We start from the raw sequence: 23510 nt of genomic DNA on the forward strand, positions 1-23510 counted from the left end.
GAATGGAAGTCGCTTAATCTGAATAAAAACTCAAGGTTATGCATCCGCTTTTTACTACAACAAAATGCTTTTCCTCATTCCGAGAATACTCGGAGTTTGAATATTATTGTCAGTTGAAAATAGAGATTAGAAGCATGTTACTCAAATCTACAATAGACGTCCCCTAGTTTTGTCTCCCTGACTTTGAAACAGCATTTATTTACCGAGCGAAGTGAGGTCTAAGATTCAAGTCGACGGTTTGGCGTTTATCTTAATGTTTAAATGTTTATATATGTTTTTATGTTGCGCATTTACGGCGAAACGCGGTGATAGATTTCCATGTAATTTGACAGGTATGTTCCTTTTTAAATTGCGCGTCGACGTATATACAAGGTTTTTGGAAATTTTGCATTTCAAGGATAATATAAAAGAAAAAAGGAGCCTCCTTCATGCGCTCATATTAGAGTGAAAATCAGACTATAGAATTATTCATCATAAATCAGCTGACAAGTGATTACACAGATGTGTGGAGAATCCAGTCTATTGCTGTATTTCCATAAGGTCTATAGTTCCAATCAGGTACTTGTGGATAAGAATGTGAGGTCTACTGTTCACAGAACTACTAGTACTACCCGTTCAAAAACATCGAACACCTTGAAAATTTATCATTCCATCAACGTTAGTAGACAGTTGACTATAATACTACCCGTTTAAAAACATGGAACATCTTGAAAATTGTATCTTTCCATCAACGTTGTAGACAGTTGCAGCCAGACCTGATAACAGCGCTCACACTCACATTCCGGGACCACACGTCACCGTACGATAGGACAGAAAGCTCTATGTTTATTTAGGATTCATTCTCGACATTTCTAATTGATAAATTATTTATTAATTTTTGAGAAAACATAACAACAGGTCAATGTAACTCACTGAGCGCGAGGTCTACTGTTCACAGAACTACTGGTAGGCAAGATATGGTTCTGAGGCAAGAAATATAGGCTTATCATTATCCTTATGCTTATCCCTCATCTATGGTAATATTCACGGCTTTGCAAACACATCAAGCATCAGAGATCTTAGAGATCTTAGAGATCCTAGATCTTAGACCTTTGACCTCCCTAGCTGAGGCAACGTATCACCAACTACTATTGAAAGAGCATGTTGAACAAATCTTAGCTGTGTTGGCTGTGGCTGTTGGCTGTGTTGTGCTAAAAGGATGTAACTCCAAAAAGTTGCTTGTGTATCTTTTCGGATGCAACAAGTTGATTTTGAGAAGATACAAAAGAGCATTTGTTGCTTATGGGAAGATACATTGAAGCTCCTCGTGTATCTTTTCGGATGCAACAAGTTGCTTTTCAGAAGATAAAAAAGAGCATCTGTTGCTCATGAAAAGATACATTGAAGCTCCTCGTGTATCTTTTAGAATACAGCACGTTGCTTTTGAGAAGATACAAGAGAGCATCTGTTGCTCATGAAAAGATACATTGAAGCTCCTCGTGTATCTTTCAGAATACAGCACGTTGCTTTTGAGAAGATGCAAAAGAGCATCTGTTGCTTATGGGAAGATACATTGAAGCTCCCAGTGTATCTTTTCGGATGCAACACGTTGCTTTTGAGAAGATACAAAAGAGCATCTCTGTAGCTTATGGAAAGATACATTTTCAAAATGTTTGATGTTTTTGAACGATAGTATTGCAGCCTTGTGGCCCTCCGCTCATAGGAAAAGCTACAGGACCCATAATCTGTTCATAGCGAGGAAAATGGTTTGAAGATTGGTTTGAAAATCGTTTTGAAGATTGAATTGGACCTACCTCCTTCCAGAATTAAAGTGACATGAATTTTATTATCAGGTATGATTAATTCATTATTATATCAGATCATGTCAGAGGCCCTGAAATTGATCACTGAAAGCTCTGAGACCAGACCTGACCCAACCAGTTCACTCGATATTATCATTATTATCAATTATTCATGATGATTACATGTAAATAACTCTTCCGAGATCGATAGTTTATTAATTCTTTTGAGTGATGAAAAATGAAATTTGTCCCTGGAAACAACAAACTGGAATTACAAGCCCCAAGTTGTGGTTAGAGATGTGAAAACATTGGCTAGCTATATTGAGGTTCACGTTATAATGAGATATCTGTAGAGAAAGATAGGAGAGCAGCGTCGCTGATTCTCTGCCTTGCCACTGCCTTCTATAGAAGATATCTGATACAGGTATATCTGATGTCATATTAACTGTTCATTCCTGTAAGGAAAGATCAATTGAATTTTATTCTTCTAGAAAATACATTTCCAATGATTCAGTAATAAATTCTCATAATTATTGAGATTGAATACTTTCTTGTTAAATAATTGTATCTCTACATTGTTGAAAACCAAATTTCAAATCTAGAAACGTTACGGAGGTGGACAAGGATTACATTGTTGAAAAGGATCTATCAGCGTTGCGGAGGTAGAGAAGGATAGCGCTATCTGCTTTGTGGAATGATAGACAAGGATAGCAGCACAAATTTTAATCAAATTCTGCCATTATAACGTGGACCTGACTATAGTAAGTTGACATGAGAGAGCATTGTTCACATCACTCAACTACACTTCTAATCGTTACTTTAATAAAGTTAATGGAGCACCGCCCTGAGACCAGGGAAACTCTAGCGTGACAAGGAAAATCGGTCATAGGTCGGAAAATGTTCAAAATACCTAGTTTTCCTCCGTTATTATCTGACAAGTATAAATAGATGGAAGTTGCAAATAATCGAGGATGTGTGAGTGGATAATTCAGTTGATACACTCATACTAGTAGTTCTGCGAACAGTAGACCTCACGCAGTATTCTCATCCACAAGTACCTGATTGGAACCACGGTATTTAGATGAAAACGGTAGAGGCCACGAAATGTGTGCGCAGTGGCCAGCCAGCTAGATTGCGTCATCGCCACCAACCGATGTTTTTAACACCTATTGGCAATTTATGAAACTTATTTGTTAGAAACAGATGATTGGATATAAAATGACGTCAGCTACACCGGGAATTTAGTACAAACATGCGCGTGACACCTACCGTCTTCTTCTACATACCGTGATTGGAACCACGGTATATAGAAGAAGACGGTAGGTGTCACGCGCATGTTTGTGCTAAATTTCTGGTGTAGCTGACGTCATTTCATATCCAATCATCTGTTTTTAAAAAATAAGTTTCATAAATTGCCAATAGGTGTTAAAAACCTCAGTTGGTGGCGATGACGCAATCTAGCTGTCTGGCCACTGCGCACACATTTCATGACCCCTACCGTTTTCATCTAAATACCGTGATTGGAACTATAGACCTTAATATGGAAATACAGCAATAGACTGGCTTTTCCACACATCTGTGTAATCACTTCGTCAGCTGATTTATGATGAATAATTCTATAGTCTGATTTTTACTCTAATATTGGCGTATGAAGGAGGCTCCTTTTTCCTTTTATATTATCCTTGAAAAGCAAAATTTTCAAAAACCTTGTATATACGAAGACGCGCAATTAAAAAAGGAACATACCTGTCAAATTTCATGAAAATCTATCACCGCGTTTCGCCGTAAATGCGCAACATATAAACAATCAAACATTTAAACATTGAGAGAAATGCCAAACCATCGACTTTAATCTTAGACCTCACTTCGCTCGGTCAATTAAAAGGTTTTTATCAATGTATTATGATATGTGTTGAGAACCTCCTTTAGGTTGCTCTTTTTGACTTATCGTCAGTCTGATTATCCGGATGTCTGGGATGCAATAAAAAAAAAAATGTGGGTCATACCCCAATTATTTTGGAAAAAAACTCATTCTACAATAAACAGTTTTCTGTATTTTATTTTTTTAGTTCGATATATTTCATCCAGTGACCTCGTGTGGAAGGGGTATGAGGATTCTTCAATTTTTTACTAAAATTCAGTTCCCAACTAAACGAATTATAGTCTGTGTAAAATAAGTTGAGACTTGACCCTCCATCCAAAGAAATTACAGGGTTGCCAATTAGTGTAAAATTACAACTTTCTCAAATTTCCAATTAAATCAACGTCAGAATTAGACGTAGAATATCATCCCCGTTATCCTAGTAGTGCTAAGAAAGTTTCAGGGTTGAAGGATTGAAAGGAAATTTAACTTTTTTTGATAAAATTGGAAACATCGCAAAGATTTGTTTTTCTTTTTGATATCACTTCTCTCAGAATCATGGGACGTCGTAATGCGTGATAAATTTATATCAAATTGACGGGGAGAATGTCTCCTTTCTATTGGTGTCTGGATCATTTTTATCCGATTTTACACAGACTATAATAACGAATCGTTAGAGTTGAAATCGATTCTCTGGTGAATGCAATTAGGATAGAATGCAAAATTCTACAAAATAACCTTCTAACAGTGATACACAAATTGAAGTATCATGATACAAAGTATTGAATTACGTATCATGATAAAAAATATTGAATTACGTATCATGATACAAAGTATTGAATTACGTATCATGATTTAGCTGCCATACCAGCTGCGTTGCTTGTTTGTGATTGGCTGACGTCCACCAATGAAAAGGTGCTATGGGCGGTCCTTGATGTCCAATGACAATCGTAGGCTTCAATTTGGCATCTTATTCTTGTGTGTTTCCCATTGATGTATTTTCGCAATGAATTATCAATTCGGAAATATAATACATGTTACTAAAGTTAAATTAAAGTTAAGTTTAAAATTAAATCAAATTAAGTTTAAATTAAACTAAATTTAACGTTCATCATTGTTTGAATGGAGAACTTTACTATTATTCTGTAACGATGCTGGCACTGAATATCACTGAAGTATTATTTTCAGTTATATTTTTGAAATTTCAGAAATTATAAAATAATAAATATGACTTTTTTGCTTTTTTTCAGCATCACAACCTGAGTCATGATTGAACCTGTGAGCCACATCCTGTAAGTAAGGAATATAAATACATTAACTATTTTCATCATAGAAAATCTGGTGTGGCGCACTCACACAACTTTCCTCGCCGTTATAAAAATTGATCACCTGACGCTAGTGTTCACGCGCATAAGAGCCAAAGATCTATTGAACGATCTGAGCCAGCTGGTGACAGGATAATAACGATAGAGACACACGATGTCTGCTATCTCTTCATAGTGAATGATTTAATAGAATCAACAGTTGCCAACAGTTTGCAATTGAATGATCACACTTTCTCGAATTTCGAGCTTATTTTCAATTTTAGGTGAAGATGTTACTGAACATTAATTAAAGAGATCTTCATGCTCAATCTTCTCCACTTAAAATTGACTCTTTAGATTGTATCTGAAGCCTGATAATTGGGAATCTAAAATCAAACTTTGTATAGATGAAGCAGAGCTCTTGAAACTTATACAGATATGGGACTTGTGGCAGTTGATAGAGCTTATCAATGACTATTCTACGCATAAATTTGATCAAAATCGTTGAAGCCGTTTTCAAGAAAATCGCGAAAACCCTGCTTTTGACAACATTTTTGTCATTTCAGCCGCCATATTGGATTGCATTTGATCGAAATTGTTCGTGTCGGATCCTTATATATTCATGACCTTAAGTTCCATTTTCAAGTCATTCCGTTAATTGGGAGATGAGATATCGTGTACACAGACACACATCCACTCATAAGGTGCGTACAGATTTATGCGCCGCGAACATGAGCAATTCACTTTCAATCAGCTGATGCCCAGCTTTTTATATCTGTATCTTACCGTTTCTGTAAAAATACAAATATAGTCAGCTGATTAAAAATGAATTGCTCATGTTCGCGGCGCTTATACCTGGACGCACCTATACACACACACATACCTAGCTACATTTGGACTGTTGTATAAATTAGAATTGGAACCGTTTTGGGCTTATAAGCCTGTGGAACTTTTCTGTAAGTTGTGTAATCCTTAATGATTGAATAAATAAATAAATAAATAAATAAATTAATACAGACCAATACCTAAAAACCACTTATTTTGACTCAGGGGACCTTGAAACGTAAATACAATTAGAAATTGGGGTACCTTAATTTTTTTTCGGAAAGCAATACTTTTTTCACTTATGGTAATAGGGCAAGGAAAGTAAAACTGCAGTAAAAATGGAACGAAAATGAAGGAAGACATATGGAAAACGTGTAAACGAGGCTATGATAAGATCACCCTATCTTAATAGATATTTGTAGGAACATTTTGTAGGAAAAGAGGATTTTTGAAGATATTTTTGTTGTGCACTGCACCATGAAACCAGGTTCATAGAATTGCTTCCATTAGTGTTCAACATTTCTTCCTGCAATATTTCAGATGCTGCGGTACTTGATAAAATTTATAGCAGTCATTGCAGAAGCGTTCTTTTCCCATCTCTTCTCCTTCTTACTTACTCTGCATGTAATGCCCATCTCCTTCTTTCTTTCATACTCTCATTCTCGTTCAGTCCCTCTTCATTCTTTGTCTCAACCTCTGTCTCTATAAGTCTCTCTCTTACATGTTATTACTCTTATTGTAACATACAAAGAACTCTAATCTAATCCAATCTTAATGTCTCCGCCTTGCTAATGACAATAATATTCAATTCAATTCAATTATCTGTTCCGGTCGTGTGTTGATTGATAACTTTGATATTAATTTGATTTTTACATCACAATCATTGTATCTACTTTTGAGGTTATGAAAACTTCAAGTAAGAAGTTGTATGTATTTTTGGGTTCAAAATTTTATAAAATAAGTTGAAAATTCAATATGAAGTGATAATTAAGTGTTATATTTGAATGTAGTTTGGTGTTTCAATTTCTCTAAATTCAAAATTATATATTTTTGGACGAAAATTGAACTTGAAGGTTTTACAGTAGAAACATAACCTATTTTTTGGACATTTATCAAAATTTGGGAATGGAATAGATTTGGGCCAAGCCTGTTGTTCCTTCCTAATCATATTTATATGGCTTGTGATTCTGTCCACGAATAAATGAATGAATAAATGAATAAGTAAACTTGATAACAAGTTTTCAAAATCGCCCATCCAACTCAAACGTTAAAGGAATCGTTGAATTCAAGGAAACCTGACCTATATAAACGCAGCTTTAGAGCTTGCTAAGATCAATCAATAATTAAAATATCATTATTATCTATATAGTAGGCTAGTATATCCCTATATATTATCTATGTTCCTAAAGTTTTGTAATTTTCCAGTACAGACTTCGTGACTCATTAATCAGGTAGCCTTATCGATAGCTATCATAAATATATATCAGTGTATATGATTATATTAGTGTATTTATTGTATTATATATTTATCCAATCTTATCTCTTTCTCTCCGTTTCTCTAATTCAACTTCGCCCATAAAACTTGTAATATTTAAAAGTGTGATAAATATAGGAATTATCTATCTATTCATCTATCTCTCAGTCTTTGTATATTTTACTTAGTCTCTCTACCTCCTTCTCACCCTCTCTCACTGTTTCTCCCAATCTCTCTCTCTTCAATATGAACCATACACCAACAAAATTAAAACTAATCTCAACACTTTTAAAGTAAACAAATCTTATCTCATTTTGTATGCATACCTCAGTTGTTCTCTCTCTTTGCTTCGCTCTCAATCACACACATACTCTTTCACTCTTTCTCACTTCCTCTCTCTTATGAAACACTCTCTCTATATCTTCAGCATATCACAGTTATAATCGCTCTCTTTTTGTCTATCACTCTCTCTCTCTCTCTATTTTGGTAGAGAGTTAGTGGGGAGGATATTTTTAATATTCTTTCCGAAGAATGGACATTGATATGTCCAAAGCTCCGCCAATTTATGTAGATGCATAACAATATAATTATTATCTATAGTTATTATATTACAAATTGCTTTTTCATATCATATACAGTTCAATAATTATTTTCTTAGTCTATATTACGTAAATTCATCTATAATTTTGCTGTATTGTAAGCTATTGTATATAAGTGTATAAGCCAGTATATATTGTAATCTACATAAATAAAGTACTCAATCAATCAATCTCTCTAAGGGTTGTGTGGCAGAGAGGGGACCAGGAATCCTAACTCCGCCCTAATAAAGGCAATTAATTAATCAATCAATTTCTCTCACACTTTTTCTATTTCTTCCTGTTTCCCATTACAACTCTCACTCTCTCTCACTCTCACCTCCTTCTCATCCTCATAGCTCTCTCTTTCACTTTTTCTCTCACTCTTATAAGTAACGAGCAAACCTAAGCCACGTTTAAGAGTGGGCCCATAAAAGTACACATTTCCATGGCAAAAGTGCTCTCAACTTAAACCCTCTATGCTTCAAGCTGCAGCATCCTCTATAGTGAATTTCACTTTAAACTGTCATCTTCCCTCATGAATATCACCCTTATACTCCCTATTTAAACAACACTGACAGCGAATGTAGCCAGAAACGATAAAAGAGAATCGAAAATTACCATTACAATGGTTTTGAGGAAAAATCGTTAGCTTTTCTTTTTTCTGCCATGCTGGGAAAACATTGAACACTTTTCCGGTGCAGGAGGCTCTTTGAGGATAACTATATGTTGGAAAATCAGTTTTCCCGGGAAAGTCACTTGACAATCGAGTGTTGGAAATGCAATAGTGGAATGTAGAATAGAATAAATCCAGTACAGTGTTCAGGATTGGAGGTGGATTCTCTGTAAAACATTGTCAGATATTGAATTAGAATTGAAAGCTTGATTGAATTAGGATTAGAATGAATACTACGAGTACAAAGCGAGATCAGATATTCTGTTGGTTTTTTATTGTTGGAGAACACTAGTCTCTTTACTGATATATCCGTTTCTGTGCCTGTAGAATACTTGTTCAAAAATCTCTTTGTAAAAGTAAAAAACCCACTTGAAAATTTTGAAGCTGTTAAGTGCCCTAGAGTGAAATACATTTTTGAACTGAATCTGCATTAATTTTTGAATGGGAAATGGATTGCTGTTATCTTCAAGTACAGAGAATCGGCAATGCTGTTGTAGTATCTCCCATACTGTCATTATAACGTAGACCTCACAATAGCTTCCAATTCTAGAAGAATATTTCTATCTAAATTTGTAAGCTGAAATTGAAAAATTCCAAGCGAGAATCGATTGTTGAAGATATATATATATATATATATATATATTATATATATATATATATATATATATATTTATATAACAGAAGACACTTTAAAGTTTGTAATATATCGTGTCTCCTGTTTCAATATATATATATATATATATATATATATATATATATATATAACTAGCCGTCAGGCGCGCTTCGCTCGCCATATCCATCCAGCCAGGGGGTTCCGCCCCCTGGACCCCCGACTGGATCATCCAAAAATGAGATCAGCGAGCATGCTTCATTCCATCAGAAAGTCAAAGTACTGAGGAAACGCAGAAAAGCTGAGAAAAACGATAATTTTGGGCATATCTTTGATGAAGTATTAAAGTCACCTCATCACAAAATTTATAGACCCTAAACCTCTGTACCAAATTTGAACATATTCTGTCAGATGAAAGAGCTGAGAAAACGCAGCAAACCGCTAATCTTGGGCGTATCTTTGGCGTTGTTTCAAATTCCTTTTAACACAACATTATTACAGCCTAGCTGAGCTTCTGTACTAAATTTGAACAATTTCTGTTCATTTGTTCTCGATAAATCTGAGAAAAAGCAAAAAAAAGCGCTGATTTTGGGCGTATCTTTGACGTTATTGCAAATTCCTTCGAACACAACATTATTACACCCTAGCTTAGCTTCTGTACTAAATTTGTACAATTTCTGTTTATTTGTTCTCGATAAATCTGAGAAAAAGCAAAAAAAAAAAACGCTGATTTTGGGCGTATCTTTGACGTTATTGCAAATTCCTTCGAACACAACATTATTACATCCTAGCTGAGCTTCTGTACTAAATTTGAACATTCACTGTTCATTTGTTCTCGATAAAGCAGAGAAAACGCAAAAAAACCGCTGGAAAAAAACAAATTTTGAGCGTATCTTTGGAAATTTTTCCAAATCCGTTCTTAGTGCGCCTCTAAAGGGCCAACCAAATTTGAACGTTTTTGCCCGGTAGATTTTTAGTTCTGTGAGTGAGTGAGTCAGTGAGTGAGTACGATTTCGCTTTTATATATATCGATTTGTCAATTGGGAGTGGGGGTTCAAGATGAGATTGATGTCTTGAGGATTCTTTGAAGAATATTAGAGAATAATAATTCGCCAGAGACAGTAAAGTTAGTTATATAAAAGTTAGTTTGGATTTATTTTCACAAGGATGGGATGATTGGTTTCATTCAGAAACAAGAAAGTGTACGAGGAAAATAAGGTACTTATTTTCTGTGATGGAATTCAAGATAGTGTTGATTCGAGATCTAGAGTGACATTGGAAAAGTTGATAATTTAGAAAACTCTTCAGATGAGAAATCAAATAATGAAATAAAACTGCCAAGCACGTATGACGTCATTTACTGTTACGAAGAACTCTGTGATAAAGTTAACCAATCCAACGAGATTTGAAGAAAGAGAAAGAGAATATATAGAAAAGTCAATAGAAGAAAGAGGGGAAAAGAGGGTAGAAAAAGAGAAAGAAGTAGGAGAAGACAACGAAAGAGAGAAAGAGAAGAACTCTGTGATAAAGTTAACCAATCAAACGAGATTTGAAGAAAGAGAAAGAGAATATGTATTGAAAAAAGTCGATAGAGGGAAGAAGGGATAAAGAAAGAAGTAGGAGAACACGACGAGAGAGAGAAGGATAAGTACACGAAGAAGAGAGGAGAAATTTCTAACTTGATTTGTGAAGAGATGAGAAAAGTAGGAGATGAGAAATGATTGCTGTGTTTGCAGGGGAAAAAGTATGAACTGAAGAATAATAATTATCGAGCAATATGGAGATGAAATATAACTTAAATCATGGATTTCACGATTATATAATAAAGGAGAGTAAAGGAAGAGAACGAGACAACAAAAACAAAAGAACGAGAGGTAGAGAAGTAGCAGACGATAATAAAACATCAACAGAACAACAAGTGAAAAGAAAAGGCAAAATCAATAAGAGAAAGAGAATAAACAAGAAGTTAAAGATCATTAAGTGGATTTCTCAAGAATGAATACAAAGAAGTATTAGAGTGAATTAGAGTGAGCGTTAGAGTGAATGAAATAATAGGAACGAAAAGTGTTAGAAGAAGATAACGAAGGAGTGAATGCGTTAGAGTGAATATGATAATAGAAACAAAAAGTAATGGAGAAAGAGGCAAGAAGTAAATGTGTTGGGATGAATAAACTAATAGGAACAAAAAGTTATGGAAAGAGATAACGAAGCAAGGAGTATAAGAGAAGAAAAGTAATAGAGACAGAGAAAGAGGCAAGAAGTAAATTTGATAGAATGAATAAACTAATAGGATCAAGAAGTTATAGAAAGAGATAACGAAGCAAGGAGTAAATGCTTTGGAGTGAATGGAATAATCGGGACAAAAAGTGAAAGAAAGAGAGAACTAAACAAGGAGGAAACGAGGAGAAATAAGTGCGAAATTGCAAAAGTTTCAGCAAGTTTGACTCATTCAGAAAACACGGATATCTTCACACTTCAGCTGCGAAGTTGCAAAAGTTGATCATTGTAATAGGTTTATCATGATAGCTTTTGCACTGTTTTAATGCCTTCGAGTGGAAAAGGCTTAATGGCCAAGTTTTGACCAACTCCTACCCCCTGAGACCCTCATTTCACCCCTAAAACATCTCCCTTTCACCCCAACTTCATCCCTAGAAATCATCCCCCCAAACCGACTGTCGGTCGGATATTGGAAAGTTGACTTTTGAAACATTACTTGACTCATTACAAACTTGTGAGCTTTTTATCGTCCGGTAAATTTGATTAGAGAAGCAAACAGAGATGAGGTTAATTGTAAAACAGGTTTTACCTGTAAATTACCTATTTACCAGTATTTTTTTATTTTTTTTATTTATTTATTCGTTGATATAATTACTACAATTCATATGAATATGATCGGGATAGAACAACAGGCATAGCCCAAAACTATTCTGTTCCCAAAATTTTGATAAAAATAATGAAATATCCGAAAAAATAGGTATTTGGGAAAAGTTTAATGTTTCTGCCTCTTGTTTTCTGTAGTGAGGTCCACATTATGATGGCAGTGGAGAAAGATAGGAGAACAGCGTTGACGATTCTCTGCCTTGCTCCTGCCTTCTATAGAGGACTGAAAACTTGACCTACAGAAATCTTGAAGAATTCAAAAAATGACCTATAACCATCCTCGGTAAATTAAGAATCCATATGCAAAATTTAAAGTTAATCAGTTGAGTAGTTCAGACGTGATGATGCGTCATTTGTGAATTTCCTATCCTGAACGTGTATAAGCACTACCTTCGTACCCTGTTTACGGAGGTAGTGGTATAAGCCAGTTCTTATAATAATCATATATTATAGACTAGCCGTCAGGCTCGTCTCGCTCGCCATACCCGTCTAGCCCCCTGGACCCCCGACTGGATCTTCCAAAAATGAGATAAGCGGGCTCGCTTCGCTTGCCTGTAATTTTCGTTTGAGGATGCTTCACTCGCTTCGCTCGCCTGCATTTTATATCCCACTGCATGCTTCATTCCATCAGAAAGTCAAAGTACTGAAAAAACGCAGAAAAGCGTTGGAAAGACGCTGTTTTTGGGCGTATCTTTGATGAAGTATTGAAGTCACCTCACCACAAAATTTTTAGACCCTAGCTAAACCTCTGTACCAAATTTGAACATTTTCTGTCTATTACTTGATGAAAGAAATGAGAAAACGCGAAAAACGATGGAAAAACGCAGATTTTGGGCGTATCTTTAGCGTTATTTCGAATTCCTTCCAACACAACATTATTATACCCCAGCTAAACTTCTGTAGTAAATTTGAACATTTTCTGTTCATTTGTTCTCGACAAAGCTGAGAAAGCGCAAATAAACGTTGGAAAAACGCTGATTTTGGGCGTATCTTTGATGAAATATTGAAGTCACCTCACCACAAAATTTTTAGACCCTTGCTAAACCTCTGTACCAAATATGAACATTTCCTTTCTATTACTTGATGAAAGAATTGAGAAAACGCAAAAACACGCTAATTTTCGGCGTATCTTTAGCGTTATTTCGAATTCCTTCTAACACAACATCATTATACCCCAGCTAAACTTCTGTAGTAAATTTGAACATTTTCTGTTCATTTGTTCTCGACAAAGCTGAGAAAGCGCAAAAAACCGCTGGAAAAACGCAAATTTTGGGCGTATCTTTAGGTACGCAGATATTGGGACATTTTTCCAAATCTGTTCATAGTGCGCCTCTAAAGGGCCAACAGAACATACCTACCAAATTTGAAGGTTTCTGGTCCAGTAGATTTTTAGTTCTGCGAGTGAGTGAGTGAGTGCCATTTCGCTTTTATATATATATTATATTTATTTATATATATATATATTTATATATATATATATTTCGCTTTTATATATATATCTACAATATGAACGGTTCATTCTTGTGTAAAATAGTCAATTATTTTATATTCGTCAAGATAACTTATTTTTCAATGATCAAATAATATATTCTCATAATAGAAATTGAATAATATTGATTGCAATTCTACATTCTTGAAAAACGATCTATAGTGTGGTCCACGTTATGATGACATTGTTTGATTAGCAATGGTATTGCTATCCTTGTCTATCATTCAACAAAGCGGATACCACTATCTCTTTCTCGCTTTCTTCTGTTGCCAGATTATCTTTTAACAATGTAGAATTGATAATTAATTCAACCAGATATTTCATATTGATTATGAAAACTCATTATGAATTTATTGAAAAAATATAATGTCTCGCTTATTGAAATATAATTGATCATTTTAAACGAGAATGAACAGTTGATATTACATCAATAAACCTGTATCAGCTTCCATCTATAGAAGGCATTAAAAAGACAGAGGAACTGCAACGTTGTTCTCCTATCTTTCTCCTCTGCCATTAGAACGTGGACTCCACTATAGCTACACTATGCACTCTCTTTCGAAAACAAGTCGACCAATCACGAGCGAGTACACTTCTCCTCATTGTCTGCTCAGTGTAGAGCCACGCCTACAACAATCTCTCATTGGCTGACGCTTTCACGTTATCATAGTGACTCCGTATTGTGCAAAGAATCTCAGAAATTGAGATCAATGCGAGATTCCGTTGCAACATTTACAAAGAGTATAGTGAGGTCCACGTTATAATGACAGTATTTCATTAACATTGCTGTTGCTATCCTTGTCTATCATTCATCAACGCTGATAGCGCTATCCTTCCCTAGCTTTGCAACGTTGCCAGATGGCGTTTGAACAATGTAGAAATATAATAATCTCAATTATTGAATTGTAGTCTATTATTCAGTAATCATCAAAATATTAATTTTTTAAAACAAGAATGAACAGTTAATAATCACATCATGGGATTTTCGATATGCTCACCTCCAAACCAATGTCAACAAAGCTGCAAAGTCAAAAATTGTGTTCCAATTATTCCCTCCAAATTCCATTTTCAACTGATCTATTGTTGCTGAACAGAAAAGTTCACTCTCAACACTAAAACTGCTGCAACAGTCGTAGGGAAATGCGTGAAATAGTGAAAATATACATCAAATTGAAGATAATTTGATGCTCTATCAACTCATAATCAGCACGGATTTTCTTATCAAAAATTATAAGACCGAAAAAGATGAAAAAATTGGAAGCAGAAGTGTTTTTTCAAAAAACTTCAAGAGCGGATATCTCAGAAACTATGAGAGATATGGAAAAAATGTAGTGGACGAAACTTGTTGGTAATTTTGTAAGCTTCAATTTTTCACGAAATACAAATGTTCATAAGATACATAGTTTCCGAGATATATGCGAAAAAAATTTATTTATTCATTTATTTAATCATTCAGAATTACACACTTGCAGAAAAGTACCACAGGCTTATAAGCCCAAAACGGTTCCAATTCTAATTAATACAATAGTCCAAATGTAGCTAGGTTATGTGTCAAAAAATTGTACTTTCAAACCACCCCCACCCTTTCAGCACAGGGGGTAGGGGGTGAGGACTTTTGGTATGTTAATCCTCTTACTATCCTTAAAAGAGCTGTGGAGTTAAAAATTGTGTTCCAAACTTTTCCCTCTATAATCTTTCGATGACTGGACTATATGTTTTTCCACTGCCATTATAACGTGGACCTCACCATAGAACCAACATTTATTTGCACTCATTTGAGCTGATAGATGAAAATACACCGTCATGTTACTAACTTCTTTGTCAACTGTTCAACAATAATGATTTTTCAAAGCAAGACTTTTACTGAGAAAAATTTTAGTTTCTTAATTACGGAAGTCATAATCCCATGTACACGTTCCAACTAATGGACACAAATTGACATTTTATGGAACTTTATTACCAACTTGACTATTTACCAAGTTCACAGTCAGAATTTTCGACATTCTACAGTCATAAACAACAGTTTTGGCGACCTTCAGAACAGAAACAAGAAGTTTATCTGTGCAGCTAATCCAAGGAAATCAGTCGGAGCTTCAACTGATATAATTATATTTTTGTCTTATATTTCGAAGCGTGAGAAATATTACTGAGTCTTATATTGAGCCTTCAGGTGATGTTATCAAGTCATAACTGAAAACAATACGTTCATTATCAAGGATATACGAGCTGCGTAATGGTAGGGCAATAATGTTGAGAATAGAATTTGGTGTTGAAATAATTTTGCCATTTCAAAAATTATTTACAATAGAGAAGAAGGTGATAATAGATAGATAGAAGGTTGGGAAATATTGTTTTGAAACTAGAATAGATTTGGGAGCTTCAAAAATACTTGCCAATAAAAGAAAATTGAATGAAAAAGACTAAGAAATTGTCAAAAAACCACAGATTTATTGATACATAGAAAGACCAGTTTCGGTTATTACACCATTGTCAATCTCTGATAAACTTATTATTCATATCTAATTTATCAGAGATTGACAATGGTGTAATAACCGAAACCGGTCTTCCGGTAGTATCAATAAATCTGTGTTTTTTGACTATTTCTTAGTCTTTTTCATTCAATATGAATAACTACCACAATATCAACTTCTCAACTACACAAAAAATAAAGGAGAAGATAATAATTGTCAGACAATAGTGTTTTGAAACTATTAGAAGTTTCAGATTTGATGCTGGAATGAGACACAGTTTTGAAATTAACTCTTTTTCAGGGCTACTGATTATCAAAACATGTAATAAAAACTGCAAATAATAATATAAATCTGGGTACCCTTTTAAATTATTTTGTCACAAAAAGTAGCTCTAAAGGAAAAATACAATGGATGAAACGTATAGAAATTTAGAAATTGGGGTACCTTAATTTTTTCGGAAAGCAATACTTACCTTACCTATGGTAAGAGGACAAGGAAAGTAAAAACTGGTGGTGATTAAATAAAGAGGACTTGATAGTCTGTTTTTTGGAGTTTTGAAATTATTTGGTAGCTTCAAAAATACTTGACAATATTAAATAAAGGTGATGGTAAGACATAAATGTTCTAGAATTAGCATATATTGGAAGTATAATAAGATCCGGTATTAGAATGAGTTTGCTGTTATTGAATTATTTGGAAGTTTATTTTGAAACTGAACGTGCTAATGCATAGATAATGATTAGATAGCTAATGATTAGATAATATAGCAATATTGCTTGCATCTAGCAATGCCCTATTTCAAGAGTTGAACAGACTCTGAAGATACAATAACTTACTTGATCATACCCAAAACCAATCAAGTATATAATATGACTAGCCGTGAGGCTCGCTTCGCTCGTTATATCCATAACGACTGGATCGTCCAAAAATGAGATCAGCGGGCTCGCTTCGCTCGCCAGCATGTAGACCTCAGCGTAACCTCTGTACCGAATTCTGGACCCCCGACTATATTGTCCAAAGATGAGATCAGCGGGCTCGCTTCGCTCGCCTGCATGTAGACCTCAGCGGAACCTCTGTACCGAATTTGAACGTATTATATCAATTTGATCTCGAAAAACACCTGTTACTATATCGGCGTATCTTTGGCGAACAAAATTCTTCCACCTCAGCTAAACCTGTGTACTGATTTAAAAAAATATATTTCCATCAATTATTGAAAATGGTGAGGAAACGCAGAAAAGCTCAGAAAATGCTAATTTTGGCTAATTGGATAAAATTGGTATTTAGGAGGTCCTGGATAAATGCATTTCAATCTTCAACTTGGTGCCAACCTAACAAAGTCAACTCAACTTAATGCCAACCTGACAAAATTTTTAATTTAGTTACCAGAACAACAGTTTCGAAGAGGTACTCTCTCTAGATTATAGTTCTATATTAACATATGGTATGGTCAATTCAATTATAATTATAAGATATTGGAATAAGAAGAATATACATACTAAAAGAACTTTAAACCCTTAAAAACCACCCTTAGGGTTAAAATATCGTCAAAAGATTTCTTAGTGCGCCTCTAAAGGGCCAACTGAACATACCTACCAAATTTGAACGTTTTTGGTCCGGTAGATTTTTAGTTCTGCGAGTGAATGAGTGAGTGAATCAATCAGTCAGTCAGTCAGTGAGTGCCATTCCGCTTTTATATATATATAGATTATGCAAGCTTTTTACTTTCCTTGCCCTATTACCATAGGTAAGGAAAGTATTGCTTTCCAAAAAAATCAAGGTACCACAATTTCTAAATTTCTATACGTTTCAAGGTCCCCTGAGTCCAAAAAAGTGGTTTTTGGGTATTGGTCTGTATGTTTTGTGTGTGTGTGTGTGTGTGTGTGTGTGTGGTGTGTGTGTGTGTGTGTGTGTGTGTGTGTGTGTGTGTGTGTGTGTGTGTGGTGTGTGTGTGTGTGTGTGTGTGTGTGTGTGTGTGTGTGTGTGTGTGTGTGTGGTGTGTGTGTGTGTGGTGTGTGTGTGTGTGTGTTGTGTGTGTGTGTGTGTGTGTGTGTGTATGAGTGTATGTGCGTCTGTGTACACGATATCTCATCTCCCAATAAATGGAATGACTTGAAATTTGGAATTTAAGATCCTTCCCCTATAAGGATCCGACACGAACAATTTCGAACAAATCAAATTCAAGATGGCGGCTAAAATGGCGAAAATGTTGTCAAAAACAGGGTCTTTTACGATTTTCTCGAAAACGGCTTCAACGATTTTGATCAAATTTATACCTAAAATAGTCATTGATAAGCTCTATCAACTGCCACAAGTCCCATATCTGTAAAAATTTCAGGAGCTCCGCCCCATCAATGCAAAGTGTGATTTTAGATTCCCAATTATCAGGCTTCAGATACAATTTGAACCAAAAAATTCGAGTGGAAAAGATTGAGCATAAAAATCTCTACAATTAATGTTCAATGATACTGTTCAAATAATACACATTTTCACTTAAAATTTAAAATAAGCTCGAATTTCGAGAAAATGTGTTTATTCAATAATGCAAACTGTTGGCAACTGTTGATTCTATTAAATCATTCACTATGATGAGATAGCAGACTTCGTGTGTCTCCAGCGTTATTGTCCTGTCACCAGCTGGCAGTTCTTTGAATAGTAGACTTGAGATGCGCGTGTACACTTGCGTCAGGTAATAAATTTTCAAAACGGCAAGGAAAGTTTTGTGAGTGCGCCACACCTGATTTTTGACGGGTAGTATTATAGTCCACTAGACAGCTGATTTATGATGGATAATTTTAAGTCTGTTTTTTACGGTAATATTGGTATTCGAAGGAAACTCCTATTCCTTCTCTATTATTCTTGAAATGCAAAATTAAAAAAAACCTTATGTATACCTCGACGCGGAATTTAAAAAGGAACATACCTGTCAAATTTCATGAAAATCTATTGCTGCGTTTCGCTGTAAATGCGCAACATATAAAAATTTAAACATATAAACATTCAAATAAAGAGAAATGCAAAACCGTCGACTTGAATCTTAGACCTCACTTCGCTCGGTCAACTAACGCAATATCAGCTTGGAGACTGTGACCCAGTTGCACAGAGCCCGGTTTGATTCTAAACTAAATTAAACATGGCTTTGGTTATGTTATGTTCAATTCCGCTAGCGATGAATGTGATTTGAGCTTACATTTAGATCACAGGGTCTAATAATTTATAAAACGAAGAGCAAATAAAAAAATTAAGATCAACTCTGTAATTGCTTTTAAACAGTTCTTCCTTGTGCAAGCTCTTCTGAGTAAATTTGTGGTTTATTTCATTCAGATTTCAGATTTCAAATTCATAGTTTATTGACCGAGCGAAGTGAGGTCTAAGATTCAAGTTGACGGTTTTGCATTTCTCTTTATGTTTAATTGTTTGAATGTTTAAATGATTATATGTTGCGCATTTACGGCGAAACGCGCTAATGAATTTTCATGAAATTTGACAGTTATGTTCCTTTTTTAATTGCGCGTCGACGTATATACAAGGTTTTTAGAAATTTTGCATTTCAAGGATAATATAAAATGAAAAAGGAGCCTCCTTCATACGCCAATATTAGAGTAAAAATCAGACCATAGAATTATTCATCATAAATCAGCTGACAAGTGATTACACAGATGTGTGGAGAAGCCAGTCTATTGCTGTATTTACATAAGGTCTATAGTTTCAATCAGGTACTTGTGGATGAGGATACTGCGTGAGGTCTACTGTTCACAGAACTAATAGTTACAAAAACTTGATTCCACAAGTGCAAATTCAGGTACAAAAACTTGATTCACAAAATGGAATGGAAATATCACTCTACAAACTAAACTGAACGGAAATTCTATTACAGTAAGAACTAAAGTGAATTGAATGAGTAAGAAAAATACATAAAATATGGTGGGATCCACTTTGAAATGCCAGGATTTTCTGAATCTCTCTATAACCATAGGAAAAAGGAATAATATGTACTTTTCTCCCTGCCATAACCAATAATGACAATCAGAAGTGGCTATCTCACTTTAGAAAGATAATAATATTGTGAGTTGAGAGTCTATTGATAGGGAATAAAACTTGATTTTGAGAGCAAAATTTGTAGGGGGATTCGTGTATATTATATAATATTGTGAGGAACATTTGTAGGGGATTGGTGTATAAAATACGGCAGCAGTAAAATAAAAAGATCACTTCATCCCCCATAAAACTCAACCACGTCAGGATTGTTGAGAGGTTCATAACCACCGTCATAAACTTATGATTTATCTATGTAAATGCCACCGCCCCCACCACTGAAACAGGTTAATTATGAAATAAACTTTGATAGAGATCAACCTGGGGCGTGGTGGAATAATTAATTCGGCTCTGAGTGTTTTGAATTTTAACAATAAAACTTCGTGGTCTCGTGCTCAGCTGTATTATTTTGTTGGGGCTTGAGAGTTTTCGGAATTATTTATTCTGTAATGTTGAGTCAGATGTTTATTAACATTTTATGTATTATCGGAGACTTTCAGTTTGTTTTCCTCAAAGTTATTTTGTTGAAAGTATTTTATTACTAGAACTTCATTATGGAAACGGGGAAAATTTACTCAAGAATATTGAATTTGTTGAGTTGTTAATGTCGGTTTTGTAATAAAGTAGTCGACGATTCGAGTATTAAATACTAGCAGGTCTATTTTAAAACTTGTCTAACTGAAAACTTGACGTAATGAGATCTCCAAGAATCAAAAATTGGTCAATAACCATCCCTGGTTGGTAATGAATCTATATGCGAGATTTCAAGTTATTCAGTCCAGTACTTCAGACGTGATGATGCGTCAAACACTGGATGCAAAAACTTTTAAAAATTGCCATTCCAAATTACTAGAGTGTCATCGGATGGGCACGTTAAACTGTCGGTCCCGGCTGAAGCATGTCAGTCGTTAGGCCCATTGACGGCTTAAATGATATATTCAGGCGGTGGGACCTTCCCGCAAGGGACTCCCCACCAACAAAAGCCATACGAATTTACTTTACTAGAGTGTCGCAGATGCAAGACGATCAGGAAGACCATCAACGTCAAGGATAGCAGAGAATGTTGACAGAGTTCGTGGAATGTTCATGAGGAACCACTGCGTCAAGGATCTCGTGAAAGAGTTCTTTCACATTACTTTGTTGCAACGATTTTTAAGAAAGATCTCAGTGTTTTTGCATCCAGTGTTGCATGGATCCCTCGTTCAGCCCTCCACCACCTTTGTACTCGCACCACAGATCCCCAGAACTCATAACGAGCTGCTATTTAGGCTCGTTCTTCCACAGTCAAGGGAGGGGGCATTTTGAAACTGAAACAAATGAAAAATGGTGTTAAACACAACCTCAAGGAGTGCTGTATCTAACAAATGTAGTTCTAACAAGATTGGCTCATAAATAATGAAATTATAGCTGTATAAAAATAGGGGAGTGACTTATCAGACACTCTGTATAATATAATGAAGGAAAGAATTGGCTTATAAGCCCTACACGCACGGGAAAGGAATTTCACGAATGACGCATCTGACGTCTGAATTACTCAACTGATCAATATGAAATTTCGCATATAGATTCTTAATTCACCGAGGATGGTTATAGGCCTATTACAATTCCTCAAGATTGCAGTAGATGAGGCTTTCAGTTTCTAAAGTTTTTCCTTGGAAAGCACGGGCTACCGGCTAGTATAATATAACAGGTAGCTTGAACCAAAGACAAAATAAATATAGCCTTATCTTTATTGTATATAACATAGATAGCCTATATTGTATTGATAGACATTTTGAATAGTTATACAACATAGTATAGTACGAGTATACAGAGTATAGTATTAGTATAATAAATAAATTTATTTCCTTTAAAAAATGCAACAAACAATTAAAACATAAAAAGTACAAAATATCTAGAATATAATACAATGAGTCTATAAAAAATATGGAATTTAATTCTATTGGAAATGAACCTACTGAACTTTGGGAAACCGATGTACTAGAGTAGGTGTTAGTAGTAGTAATAGATTGTTGGTGGGGGTGCAAACTGCAGCAAATACGTTGGGTAAGTGAGCTCACATATTGTTTGAGATTATGTTTTCTGTTTGATGGCTTCCAGTTGAAATAATCCGGTTCTTAGCGGCAGTTTTTAATCTTCTTAGGTTTTATGCTATATATACCCCAATATGTATCATGTAATATGTATTATCATCCATTCATCTATTTATTCATTCTTCATTGTTTCCATTTATATTGAGTTGACGTTCCAAACATCACTAGAGCTTTGCTCTATCAAGTGATTTCATGTGTAATCAATCAGTAGCGGCTCGTGATCTTTCAGCTTGAGGGTTCAACCTCATGATCTATAGGGGAGAAAGGTCAAGAGGATATAGAGTATTGAGCATGATCAAGTGTAAAGGTAATCAATAATAATTTTAAGGAATTACTCCCCAAAGATTAAGCATATTTTCTACAAATATAGATTTTTGTCCTGTTCATATTTTTCTTGTTTGATTTTTACTTTGGGAGTTAATCTACCATCATGTTCTATTTTTCACCTATCCTCAATATTAATAATGTTTTTTTCTTTAACAAATACTGAACCTTATTCATATTTCTTTATCAAAATGATGTTATGGTACCTAACACAATAAATTATATTCACACTCTCACTAAAACAAAATGGACATACTAGAAATTACTAGTCTATATTCTTCAACACACAAAACAAATGTATATGACAAAAAATGCAGTGAAAGCTATCACAACTGTATACAGTGTAAACCCGAAACCATACCGTATAACCTCAAAACTGTCACGCTTTCTACTTCTTGTTCACCGCTTTTTTACTGTTTACTGCCACCAAATTTGAATTTATTGGTTATGCTCAAGATGGCACTGCTACTGAATCCGTATCACGAATACTCACGATTCATTCCGAGGTTTACCAAATGCTACACTTGCCTCGGCTAGGTTCGGCTACTCTCGGATGAACTCGTGCAAACTTGGTTCAGACAGGATTGTGAACCAAATCCGTGCTAGCAAACCGATTCCCCTCCTCTGATCCTCTACCACACCGAGCACTGTTTTTGGGTTCACATCGAGGAATGAACACTGCTTTTCACCACCACCCGTCTCGTCATGCCATTCGGTGCTGTTTAACAAGCCACTCCGGCACCGGCCGCAAAACATCGACGTTAATTTTATGTAGATGAAAAAATTTTGTGATGTAATTTCATGAGTATGAGATAAAAATATAATTATATGAGTAGAATTTATCATTCTATAGGAGTTGGTTCAATTCTGGGGGTTCAATGAATCATTGAACACAAAGGACGAGCCACCACTGTGTGTGATAAATAAATAAATATCTTCTAGAATAGTAGACTCTATGCATAAAGACAGGCTGATCTGATATAACGAACAAGTATTCATATCATAATCAATATTCCATTACATCCTTGAGTGATGAATCAACCTTCCAATTTTTCATTACCATCAAGAACCTACTCATACCATGAACGGGATAACCCGCAGACACATCAACT

At 35.0% G+C, this 23510-nt stretch overlaps 1 protein-coding gene across 6 annotated transcripts in view; it reads left to right on the forward strand.

Annotated features, from left to right (window-relative positions):
- LOC111044266 (adenylate cyclase type 8) overlaps positions 1 to 23510 on the forward strand; it is a 510898-nt gene that overhangs the window by 56432 nt on the left and 430956 nt on the right. For all 6 annotated transcript variants that reach the window (XR_005572740.1, XR_005572741.1, XM_039439656.1 and 3 more), the window contains exon 2: positions 4893 to 4934. The gene's annotated coding sequence lies outside the window, so the exon portion shown is untranslated. The remainder of the gene's footprint in view (positions 1 to 4892; positions 4935 to 23510) is intronic.

The sequence above is a fragment of the Nilaparvata lugens genome, chromosome 13, assembly GCF_014356525.2.
Source record: "Nilaparvata lugens isolate BPH chromosome 13, ASM1435652v1, whole genome shotgun sequence".
Taxonomy (NCBI): domain Eukaryota; kingdom Metazoa; phylum Arthropoda; class Insecta; order Hemiptera; family Delphacidae; genus Nilaparvata; species Nilaparvata lugens.